We start from the raw sequence: 11347 nt of genomic DNA, 5'->3' as shown, positions 1-11347 counted from the left end.
GTCCAATTCTGTAAATCCTGTAATGTGCAAGTGGAAGGCCAGACTGCTGAATATCAATGTTTAAAAACCTAAGTTTGTACCTTGTATGAAAGCTGTAGTCAGCCCAAAGGGTTTGAAACTAAAAATCTCCTTTGACAGATGAAGATCTGCCTTTAAAAATTATTCTGTACTTCCTGTTGCTACATTTTATTATACCAAAGATATAATCTCAATACTCAGAAAAGTGGTGAAGAAACAATGATACAACTATGGATGATTTCAGTGTTTTGCCCCAGGACACAGGTTCATTGAGTGCTCCTAAACAAAATCTATCACAGTCACCATGGAGCTTGGCTGTCCTCCACACACATCAGAGCTCCAGGGCTGACATTTCACCACATCGTCTATCTTCTGACCGTGAGCCTCTGCCTTCATTATTCCTGGATAACACCTCAATTACTGCCTATACATGCTGTCCATCTGGATAGCTGCCAAGTCCTGCAGTCTCATGTGTGCCCTTCTTCTAGCATTCCCAAAAGCAATCCTGAGTGTGTCAGCCCAAAGCTGGATGACAGACTGATAGGAAGTTGGCTAATAATGCTCAGTAGCTACTTAAACCAAGCATACTGTAGTGAGTGTTAAAAGCCACAGAAGGATTCCAATTTTGATGGCAGCTAAGAGGACATGTGCAGTGAAGGGGCTCTTTTAACACGGAACTGTGACAGAAAATATTGCTGTCCTTAACAGAGGCTGCAAGTTGTACATGTTGCTGTGAAGTCTGAGCGACTTTCAGATGAATAGTTTTAAAATCCTTGTATATTCCAAGAGTTCCTTTTCTAAATCCTAGCTGCATTTCCCTCTAGGGACATACCTCCTACTCTGTTTTCAAAAGAAGATCCACTAAACCCTCGCTGCCCAGAAATGATCCCACTGTTTCCTACAGACTCACAGAATTTGCTAAAAGGGTGGTTTAAGAAGAGCATCTAACCACACAGATGTTCAGATGAATACAGGCGAACATCAGCATTTGACTGCTCCCTATAAAGGAGTTGACTCCCTCTAAGTCAACCAGGCTTGGTGTCTGCTATTTCCAGGGAGAGCTTTGATGGAATGGTTGTCTTTGCTACAAAACACCATTTAAAGTTGTGCACCCCTGGAACAAACTGTTTGTCCAAAAACACAGGATAATATCAGAGAGATTAACTAACTGATTTATTTTAATAACATTTGTAGTACTGGTCAAATCTAGAACATGGTGACAAGAATTGTGTTGCTATTTGCAAGCAGTTCACTGCAAACTGCGGCAAAGTTTATTTCATCGTACTTTAGTTCTCCTGTCATCCTCATTCTGTCCATGCACTGATGCACTTTGTCCTCTTTCTTTGCTCTGAACAGTTTCAACTCATTCTGGTCCTGTCACAGCTCATTCTTTTTCACCCACACATTGTAGATTTCTAGAGCAATCCCTTTAGAAGGTAGCTGCTGAGCACTTTTCTCAGATTTTTCCACAGATTCTCTGAAAATCCCAGCCTCCTGGACTAGTTCTATATTTTGGATGCTTATGTCTGGCCATGGCCCAAACAGAGCAGATTTGTCAGCTCAGCCAGGACATTAACATTCACATTGTGTCCCATTCCTTACAGCCAGCATTTAAGCCTCAAAAATAGCTGAAAGGTGCCTGGGAGGACGTAAAATGATATTATTTTCTCCTCTAAATAGAATGGAAAGATATATGATATCAGAACTACCAGCACGCGCAATGATTTTTTTTTTTTTAAAGTAGAACTCTCTAGGTGATATTAAGAGCCAGTAAATATTTTTGTGCAGAGAATATTTAACAGAAAAGTTACGTAACTGTTACATTATTTGAAATGGAAAGTTGTGCTGTTTTAAGCATACACAGACACTCATGAATTCTTTCCCTTCTGAATGACTAGCCTCTTTTCTTCTGATGTCTGTCTCTGGATTGATTAAGAGTGATGAACATAGGAATAGAATTAATGTCCAGTTTTAGTTTGAGCAAGCTATGCTTCCTTTTTTTTTTTTTTTTTTTTTTTTTTTTTTGAAGTGGGAAAGTCAAAATAATTCCTGCTAGGCTTAACTCAGATGCTCTTCACAATTGTAATAAATCTGCAATTAATTTCATATTTGAATTATTTAAAGATGCTCCCACTTTTATTTACTTTTCTTTACCTCTCTTTTCAGCTGGTCTAAAATGAGTATTTTCTCTATTACAAGAATGCTGTGAAAGCACTGTTGTAAGAAGTCTTATGCACTTACCTGACAAACTAACATACCCAATCTATAGAAAGTCACAGTAGTTTAAAATGTAGTACCACTGTAGTTTAAAATGTAGTAACCTCTCTCAGCCACTATATTGCAGTCTATTTTTTTTTTCAAAAATAGATTTTTTTGTATCTGTGTATAACCTTTTTGGAGATGTTTTAGAAATGTTTTAATCTTATTTTTCTCTTAGTAGTCTGACAAATTTCCCTAAATCAATTGAAAACATTTCCTTTAAGTCCAAGAGAAATTGATAAAGCTCAGTACTGAGATCAGCAATGGAGTGTGTCTCAAGGAAATTCTGAGAGGTTTCTTCAATACATTAAGGAATTTATAAATAAAATGTTCATTATGATAACTATCTTGAAAAAAAAGAGTAAGTTATTGTGAAAGATAAAAGTAACTTAGATATCTTACAAGAGTCCAAGATTGAATTCATTCATTATACATGAATGTTTTACATTAAAACTATGTTACTAGGGAATGATGCAAGAGACAGCTAAAACATAGCCATGCACCAGAGCTCATCCATGGTTTACTTACATGGCTGAGAAATCTAGAACTATTGCTTCTCCTTCTCAAATCTCCTATAGGTTTCTAATAGGCTTCATCACTGTTTTCCCTTGAAAACAGTGGTGCCAGGGAGTCATGGTCAATTGGGCAATGAAAGCTTGGATCTCTACCATGCAAATGCTTTCAAGAGTGCATTCTGCAGCCAAAAATTCTCAATACTGTATTTTTGTATGAAATAATACATAAATTGGAGCAATATCTCTCTTCCAGGAGAAATATGGCTGTTAATAGAAAAATAATACCTTGCAGTGTTTTTGCAAAAGGTATCCAAGGGCTTCTGGTATCAATGAAAAGTTTATATTAACATCACTGGAAGGTAGACTGGATCACCAGTCGTTAAAGCATTTGGTCTGTAGCCTTTCCTTCCTTTGAAAAGACAACAAAAATTTGGTTAGTGTGTAAAAATAAAGAAGAAAATTCATTTTGAATAATTTTGAAATGAAAAAGAAATATCATTCTTGTGAAGTCTTCTGGGATTCCTACTTTTCCTTAAGTGTAATAATTCTCTGAATGGGAATTTGGAAGTCCTTCAGTAACCAGTCTCCATACACAAATGAGGTACATATTCAAATTTACAAACATTCAATGTCATGTTTTGTAAGCGCAATCACTTACAAATACATTGCTAGAAGTCTAGAGTCTTTATGCACTGAGTCGTCTTAATATAATTCATAATACTGTACCACACTTAGATGCAGGTAAAGCAGCCTCAAGGATTAGAAAGGTTTAGAATCCAGTCTGACACTTAAAATAAGCTGAAATCATTAATCAGATATGAAGTCCAAAATGAATGGGTCTATGATATTGTTAAAAGCAATACTCACTCAAGAGGGAGACTCAGAACAAGGGTTTTTTAAGAATTCCTGTTTGTGGCCTTAGAGGAACCTGGCATTTCATCAAATATGAAAGAAAACAGAACATATACTGAATCCATATGAAGTACTATTCCCCTCATTTCTCTCCACAAGTAAACACTTTGCATGTTGGAAACATGAAGACATGACACTGTTCAGTGTTAGTCTTGCTTTCAGCTAAGAAAAATAAGATACAGAAACTTATATAGATGTGTTATTTGAATTTCAGAACCACACACATGCACATACACACATAAAAAAGCTTCAATTCCATTATGTAAACAACTCACTCTTGCTTCTAAAACAGGTCAATTTTTGTATGAATAATACAACAAATAATAAATGGAGATTTATTAGCGAGGATAAGAAATTTTCTTCTTGCCAAACACTGCAGTAGTATTAATGAGTAGATACTTTTGCCTGGTAACTACATAATGTTCTGGTTATTCAGCTTATTTGTGCTTGGCTGTAAAAGTGGAATACTGAAGCCTTTGACCTATGGACTAGCAAGCTCATGCATGCATAAACAAGAAGACAACGAGACTGAACTATAGATGCATTTGCAATGAATTTCTAGAACATTTGTAAACAATTCTGTGAGACACAATCAAGGACCCTTTGGAAACTAAAAATTATAGACCAGTTTAACAACCCATTTAGCAACAGAATGAATAGTGTAATTGCATGTGAATTCTTCAACTCAAAAGTAAATTGATGTAGAGACAGCATATATTAGAGAAACAGATAGAAGTGATATGCTTATTCCATTTTGTTCGTATTGTAGTTAAATATGAAACATGCTGAACAAAAAATGTCACTGGCTAAGAAACTGAATATTGTCAGATCCGTAATTCCTGAAAATCACAAAATCATAGAATGTCCTGGATTGGAAGGGGCCTCAAAGATCACCTAGTACCAACCCCCTTCCATGGGCAGGGTTTCCACCCACTAGATCAGGATGCCCAGGGCCTATCCAACCTGGGCTTGAGCTCCTCCATCCATCAAATAAGATCCAAATGTTAGATACATGAATAAATAAATAGGAACTTAAATCTATCAATAATCCACCTCGGAAATATCGTAGATTCTCCCCCTCAGAGAACCAACCACCCAAAAAAGGCAGTCTGCGGAAACCAGGACATTAACTCTTTAACTGCCAGTGCTTTACATGATGTTATCATGTGGAATACCGACAACAAAAAATCACAAAACCATGACACCTTACTTCAACCTCATATGAATAGAACTAAGACATACAACAGTGCTTCTTCAATACAGTTTTCTGGTGAGAAAGTTAATGCTGCTACTAAATTTGCTCTCAGAATGAGAGCTCTAGTAAGCATGTGACCTCTTACAAACAAGTTATGAACATTTACAACAACAGATCCTTATCACTATTGACTAAAAGACTCAAAACAAGAACATTGAATTTACGTGAGTAATGAGTGTAGAAATAACACCTTTATATTTAGAGCTAAAAAGGTGAAAATGCTGAAAGCTGATATCAAGAGATCTTTCTCTCAGCTCTCAGGATTTTTAAATACTGTCTTTAAAGGAGGAGCACTGGTGAGGTGTGCTTCAGCACTGGAAGTGTCCTTTGAAAATGGATGTTACGGCTTTCCAAGGAAAACACATGTATTGCAATTTGAAGAGAACACTGACATAGAATTTCCACACAACATGTAATTGAACTGTGCACCTCATTGTCATAAGAATGTTCAAAGGTATATTCACTATCTGAAATCTATATATTTAATAATTTTTTCTTGCATACTGATTTCTGATTCATCTCAAGCAGCTTGCGTGCATATGAAAGGACTGACTTTTAAGACAAGGAAGGAAGATTCAGAAATTAACAAAACATGTGGTGCTGATTTTTTTATTATTATTACTAAATTTGATGGTTCTTGAAGCAGCATTTTCTTATTAAGATGTAACGAGAAGTATGAGACGTAAGATTTCCGAGGAAGTATTTTCCAGAGAAATAAGTACCCTTTCACTGTTTCTGTATTCTTTGGTAAAAGAGAAATAAGTTTTCCTCCTTTCTCAAGAACTTTGGATAACCTTAGTTTCCACCCCAGTATAGAACAAAGATCAGCAGAGAGGTGCCAGCTTCCAAACTATGCAGGCATTTTACTAAGAAACTGTTATTTTTTATGTGGCCATCACAGTAAACTATTAGAGAAACACAGGATGTTGAGGTGGTTAGGTCATCAAGAATTATACAGTATATAACTATATAAAAACTGTGAAAACAAGAATGTCTCTTGTAAATAATAATTTTATTTTTTTTCTTTTTCCAATTTCTTCACTGTGAAAAATATTTGAAGGTATTGAGATATGTCAGCTGTTGTGAAGAATATTTTGTAGTGAAATATCAAACAATAGAGCACTTTACTTCATATTGAAGTATATTATTTTTCTTACGTTTCTTATGTTTCTTTTTTTTTTATAGAATACCTTCATGAAATCTTGAATAAGCTGGCTATTAAATCTTTAAGAGCAAGGCAAAAAGGACTAAGGTAAGTACCTTTTAAACAACTGTCATGTGACTGACTACAACGGAGAACCAAATCAAAATAAAAATATAATCTTTTAGTTACTCTGTAAAGCACCCTTAAAAAAATTGTCACAAATGGATATCACTTTGGATGATACACAACAGAAAAATTGTTTAAAATAACTTTTTTTTCATGTTCCCTTCACATTTGTTTTAAGTAATAACTGTAGTATTATGCTTTGTCTTCTGTCCTTTAAAACATAAATAATCCAAACAATTTCCTCTCCACCTACACCCCCCCCCACAGCCAGGACACTGAGGGTGGGCAAAAGGTGGGGAGGGGACATTGCAAGTGCAGCCGGTTTAAACCCTCCAAAGGATATTCCCTACCATATGGCCTCATGCTCATCATGCTGGGGAGGAAGAAAGAAAAGGGGGAACTCGCATTATGAAAGCATTTGTTTCCCAAGCAACCAGTATGCATATTGAGGCCCTGCTCCCCAAGAAGTGGTTGAACATCATTTTCTGATGGCAGATATATTTGTTTTCTCCTTGTGCTTCCACATGGCTCTTGCTTGTTTTTTCCCCCTTTAATTATGCCACTCCTGTCTCAAACCTACAGACTGTTTTCTTTTTCCTCCATCTCATCTTCTCCTCGCCCTGTTCTGCTGAGGATGGGGAGTGAGAGAACAGCTATGTGGTACCTAGGCTGCCGAACAGTGTTAAACCACAACAGACCCCCACTGCACATCACGACCTCTTTCCTAATCAGTTAATTATGCTCGTGCATATCTCAGTTCTCATTCCATCATTTAGATCTTGAAATGATCCCTCCCACACCGAAATGGTTAGAAAGCTGCCAGTACATAGCTGTGACTGTAATGCTTCCAAAAGCACTTGTACTTTCGAGCCTCTTCAACTCAAATTTTTGGGACTTTAAATTCTCCTCACCTTTATTTTCCGTGCCTGTACCTATCCTGCTGGAATACTCCACCATTTTTCAGTGCTGGCCAAAATCAGCCTGATGTTAACTTTCAGAAAGATTAAAAGAAAGCCTTTAAAGCAAGTAAGGAGTACTGCAAAGCAAAAATACCTTGGTAATCAACAGTGTATACTAGGTCAAAGTACCTATTTTGTATCTTCTTGACATAGGAAAGAGCAACTGAAAGGTAGTAACAAAGCAGTTTGAAAGTTTAGATTTTATTCAAGACAGTGTCTGAACTACCATTTGTTTCCGACTCACCTCATCTCTGGTTTTACCTGGAATGCAATTAAGAGTTTAACAGCCTTTTGATTCAGATAATCGCAAAGAGGTAATGCTATTCTATTTCAGCATGATAATCTGGCAGCTTTGGGCTTCAGTGATAAATTTCTATACCTGTCTCTTTGTAGGAGTTTGTTTTTTTCTTAATTCCAGGAAGTAGTGAGACTATCCTGCCAAAAGGGCTTTGCTACTGGCCATTTATGCCTCTCTTCTCTAGGTTCTTTCCTCACCACCCTTTATAATCCTGCTTTTCATATGTTGGCCATGGGGAGTGGAGAAGCTGGATCAAAGTACCTCCACCACCCATTTCGTAATTCAGTCATGTGCTCACAGAAGGTAACCTCTGACAGGAAAATCCTGATCCATATAAGCACCAGAAGGTGAAAACCCAGGTCTTGTTCTGAATAGCTTTGGTGCATAAATAACCAACGTATGTGTTCTACAACAAATGTTATTCTTCCGCATATATATATTTTAATAAACAAAAGCTGCTTAATAGAAATTAAAAAATGTCTCAGTATCCTTGTCTGTGAGCATCCTTATTCTGACTATGTTTATTTAGTGAAAAAACAAAGATGACTAATCAGTATTTGTGCTATCACTGAGATTGCTATACTCAGAAGTCACAAATTCAGGCACAGGCACAAATTACTTCACCTCTGATGAGCTGTAATCTTCGAGCAGATTCAGAGTCAAATTCTGGACAACAGCCTGAGCCCTGTTGAATAAATGAAACAAAATCTGCTCACTCAAAGTTTAAGAGAAAGAACTAACGTTAACTGCTGTTTTCATTATTTTAGTAGAAAAGAATAAAGGCAAGTTCTCACTGAAAGAACATTGCGCAAAATCTTTTTCACTGAGATACTTTCCTCTTGTTTCTTTTCTGTAAAGTGGATTTAATCTCCAAAGCTGCCTATTTGGCATATTTCATAATAACAATTTATTTTAAATTGCCACAGAAGTATATACAATACACTGTTATTTGCAGAACAACCTGTTGTTAGGGTCAGGTTTTTTTGGCAAATTGCTACTATTGCATTTGGGATTGATTTACAGACATAGGAAGACTGCCAAAATAGACTTTGTACTACTTTACTGCTTTCAGAGATACGCTAAGTTTAAACTGGTGTGCTCAAGAGCAGAATCAGATTATGCAGATAGAAAATTCTACTCTTTTAGGCAAGAATAAACTAGCAAACACTGAATTTATTTCAAGTTGGAAAGATATTTTTGTAGGAATGGAATTTTACACCTAACAAAACTACACAATTAGAAAATGAGGAATATGACACAACCATCAAAAGTAAAAAATAATTTCAAGTACAAAAACTCTATGTCATTTTCTTCCCAGCACATGAGTTGAGCAGACAATTACACATTACCAGTAGATCAATCAGTGTAAATATGTCACAAGAAATCAGTTTCAGCACAGGTATGATGTGCATTTCAAATTGAGAAACACAGCCTTAGAGAATCATAGGATGGCTTAGGTTGGAAGGGACCTTAAAGATCAACCAGTTCCAACCCCCTATCATGGGCAGGGTTGCCAACCACTGCTTGCTTCTATTGTTTGTCACCAGACTTTTCAGTGGGAAAATTTCTATTCACATTTTTAAAGGGATATTTTCTGAAAGCAGGCACTACAGTTTGCTTTGTTTTTCGTGACTTTTTTTTTTTTAATATATCCTGCTTTTTAAGAGTAGATCAGCAAGCCAGTTTTCACTGAAGTGCATTCAAACCTCTTTGCCACAGTATAGACTGTGCAAGCCTACAAGAAAGTGACTGTATACCTGTACACTCACTGTACAGGGAGTTTGAGAGGAGTCAGGAAATAATTTAGTTCGAACCCTTCCCACCTGCGGTAGTGAGGGAACGGGAAGTATACATGGAGCTCAAACTTAGTACATAATATGCCTAACAGGATCTGGTCCTAGGAGCTGGTACAAGATCTACTGCAGCCCTGTTGAATTCACTGGATTTTGATTGTTTTATTCTGAAAGCAGACATATAGCAGAGCATAAAAGTGAAAATATACTCTTTTACAGGGCTGAGAGCTTATCAGCGAACTTTCTTAAAAATAAATGCTTAGCCACTATCACAGATACACCAGGACTAGTGGTAACAAACAAGATTTGAAATGCTTTCTGACCAGCACTAAATACAGCCGATTCAATTTGGTTCAGTACTGAGCTTCAAGACACTGTAAATGAGAGACAAATGGTCTTCACTTCAGAAAAGAGACTGCTTATCCTTTCCAAAGACAGCTGTTTGGAATCTAGAGAGATGCAGGCAAAGATGTGTGACCTGGTAGAGTGGAAATGAAGTAGCTGAGATGTCTCACAGAACTGTATGTTTGAATGAGCTTGCTTCTCTTGAGTACAACTGTTTCCATCCAGAGCAGTAAAGTATTTTCAAAGCACAAGGTAACAGAAGTTAATTGAGTGGAGTTCCAGAACTAGAGGAAAGATAAACAAGCAAGAAAAATATTTTCTTTCCATAGGTATTTTCAAATTACCAGTATGTAGGTAAAATTTGGAAATTGACTTGGATGAATTTTTACCTTTCTTCTGACTTTTATGTTGAATTATGTAAGAAATAATTACATAAGAAAATAAAAATTGCAGGTGTTGCTTTTACACATAGCCAAGAGCTGTCAGTGCAAAGCAGATAACTGTAAAATGGACTTAGCTGTCCTTTCCAGAGTATTTTCTCACACCTCTCACAGAGCAGAGGTGAAAAGTGGGTAGAATATCCTTCTGCGACAGAAACTATAGAATTAACCATAGGAGTTTTAAAATCTTTATGACTAAGGAAGCTGTTTAATATGCAAGTATGGGGTTAAACATTAAACATTTTTAATAAGTAAAATAACAGATATTGGAATTTCCTACCTAAGAAACAGGATGTTAGGAAATACTACTTTTCCAAAAGAGAGGTCAGGCATTGGAATGGGCTGCCCAGGGAGGTGATGGAGTCACCAACCCTGGAGGTGTTCAGGGAACGTTTAGAAGTTGTGTTGACAGACATGGTCTAGTGAGAACTATTGGCGACAGGTGGACAGGTGGTCTGGATGATCCTGTAGGTCTTTTCCAACCTTGGTGATTTTATGATTCTGTGAGTGAATTCACTTAAAAATGCAGCTTTCAAAGCTCACAAGTTTATGAGATCTTAACTAAGGTGATCTGCTGTTAATTTAACATATACCCTAGATACTGAGATAGTGAATTAAGCATAGCTGAGGATTATTTTTTTAATTATTACTGTTATTTTGAGTGTATTTGCATTGCTGTACTAGCTCTGCTATATGTGGAAAGTGTTTTTAAGAGCAGCACAGTTGTGTGGGAACTGCTGAGTCATGGCCTGAACCACTGATTGAGCTCCTGGAGGAAAGACTCAGTCAACCCTGGGAGCACAGGTGAAGGCAGTTCACTTGTGCCTCCGGAAACGGGTGGAGCCAGGCACAGACACAGAATCAGGATCAGAATCTTCTGATATGAGTGAGTGATCTACTTCCCTTCCTTTGTAGCATCTTTCTATCGTGCTGGTCCTTCCACCTCTTTTGTAACACCTTTTCTATTGTTTATGTTGTTCAAGGCATTGACTAAATTATCTGTGTTCTGCTGTGCTTGCAGTAAGATTCTCAACTGCAAACAATTTTAGAGCATTTTTCTTGAATTTAAGTTTTTGAATTTTTTCAAAAAGTGAAGTAACAAAGGTTTTATTTTGAATGACAAAATAAGATATATCTTATTGTTTAACAAAATCCTGTTTTGAGCCCCCAAAGTTTCCACTTCCATTAAGTCTACAAAATGTTGACTGTCTCATTTTAAGTATTGTAGTAGGAATTACTTGGTGCTGATACAGTATTAAAACCTCATCTCCACGTGGCCACAG

This window comes from Numida meleagris, chromosome 3, assembly GCF_002078875.1.
Source record: "Numida meleagris isolate 19003 breed g44 Domestic line chromosome 3, NumMel1.0, whole genome shotgun sequence".
NCBI classification, from domain to species: Eukaryota; Metazoa; Chordata; class Aves; order Galliformes; family Numididae; genus Numida; species Numida meleagris.
The sequence above is the reverse complement of the archived record's forward strand: the minus strand, read 5'-3'. Positions refer to the sequence as shown.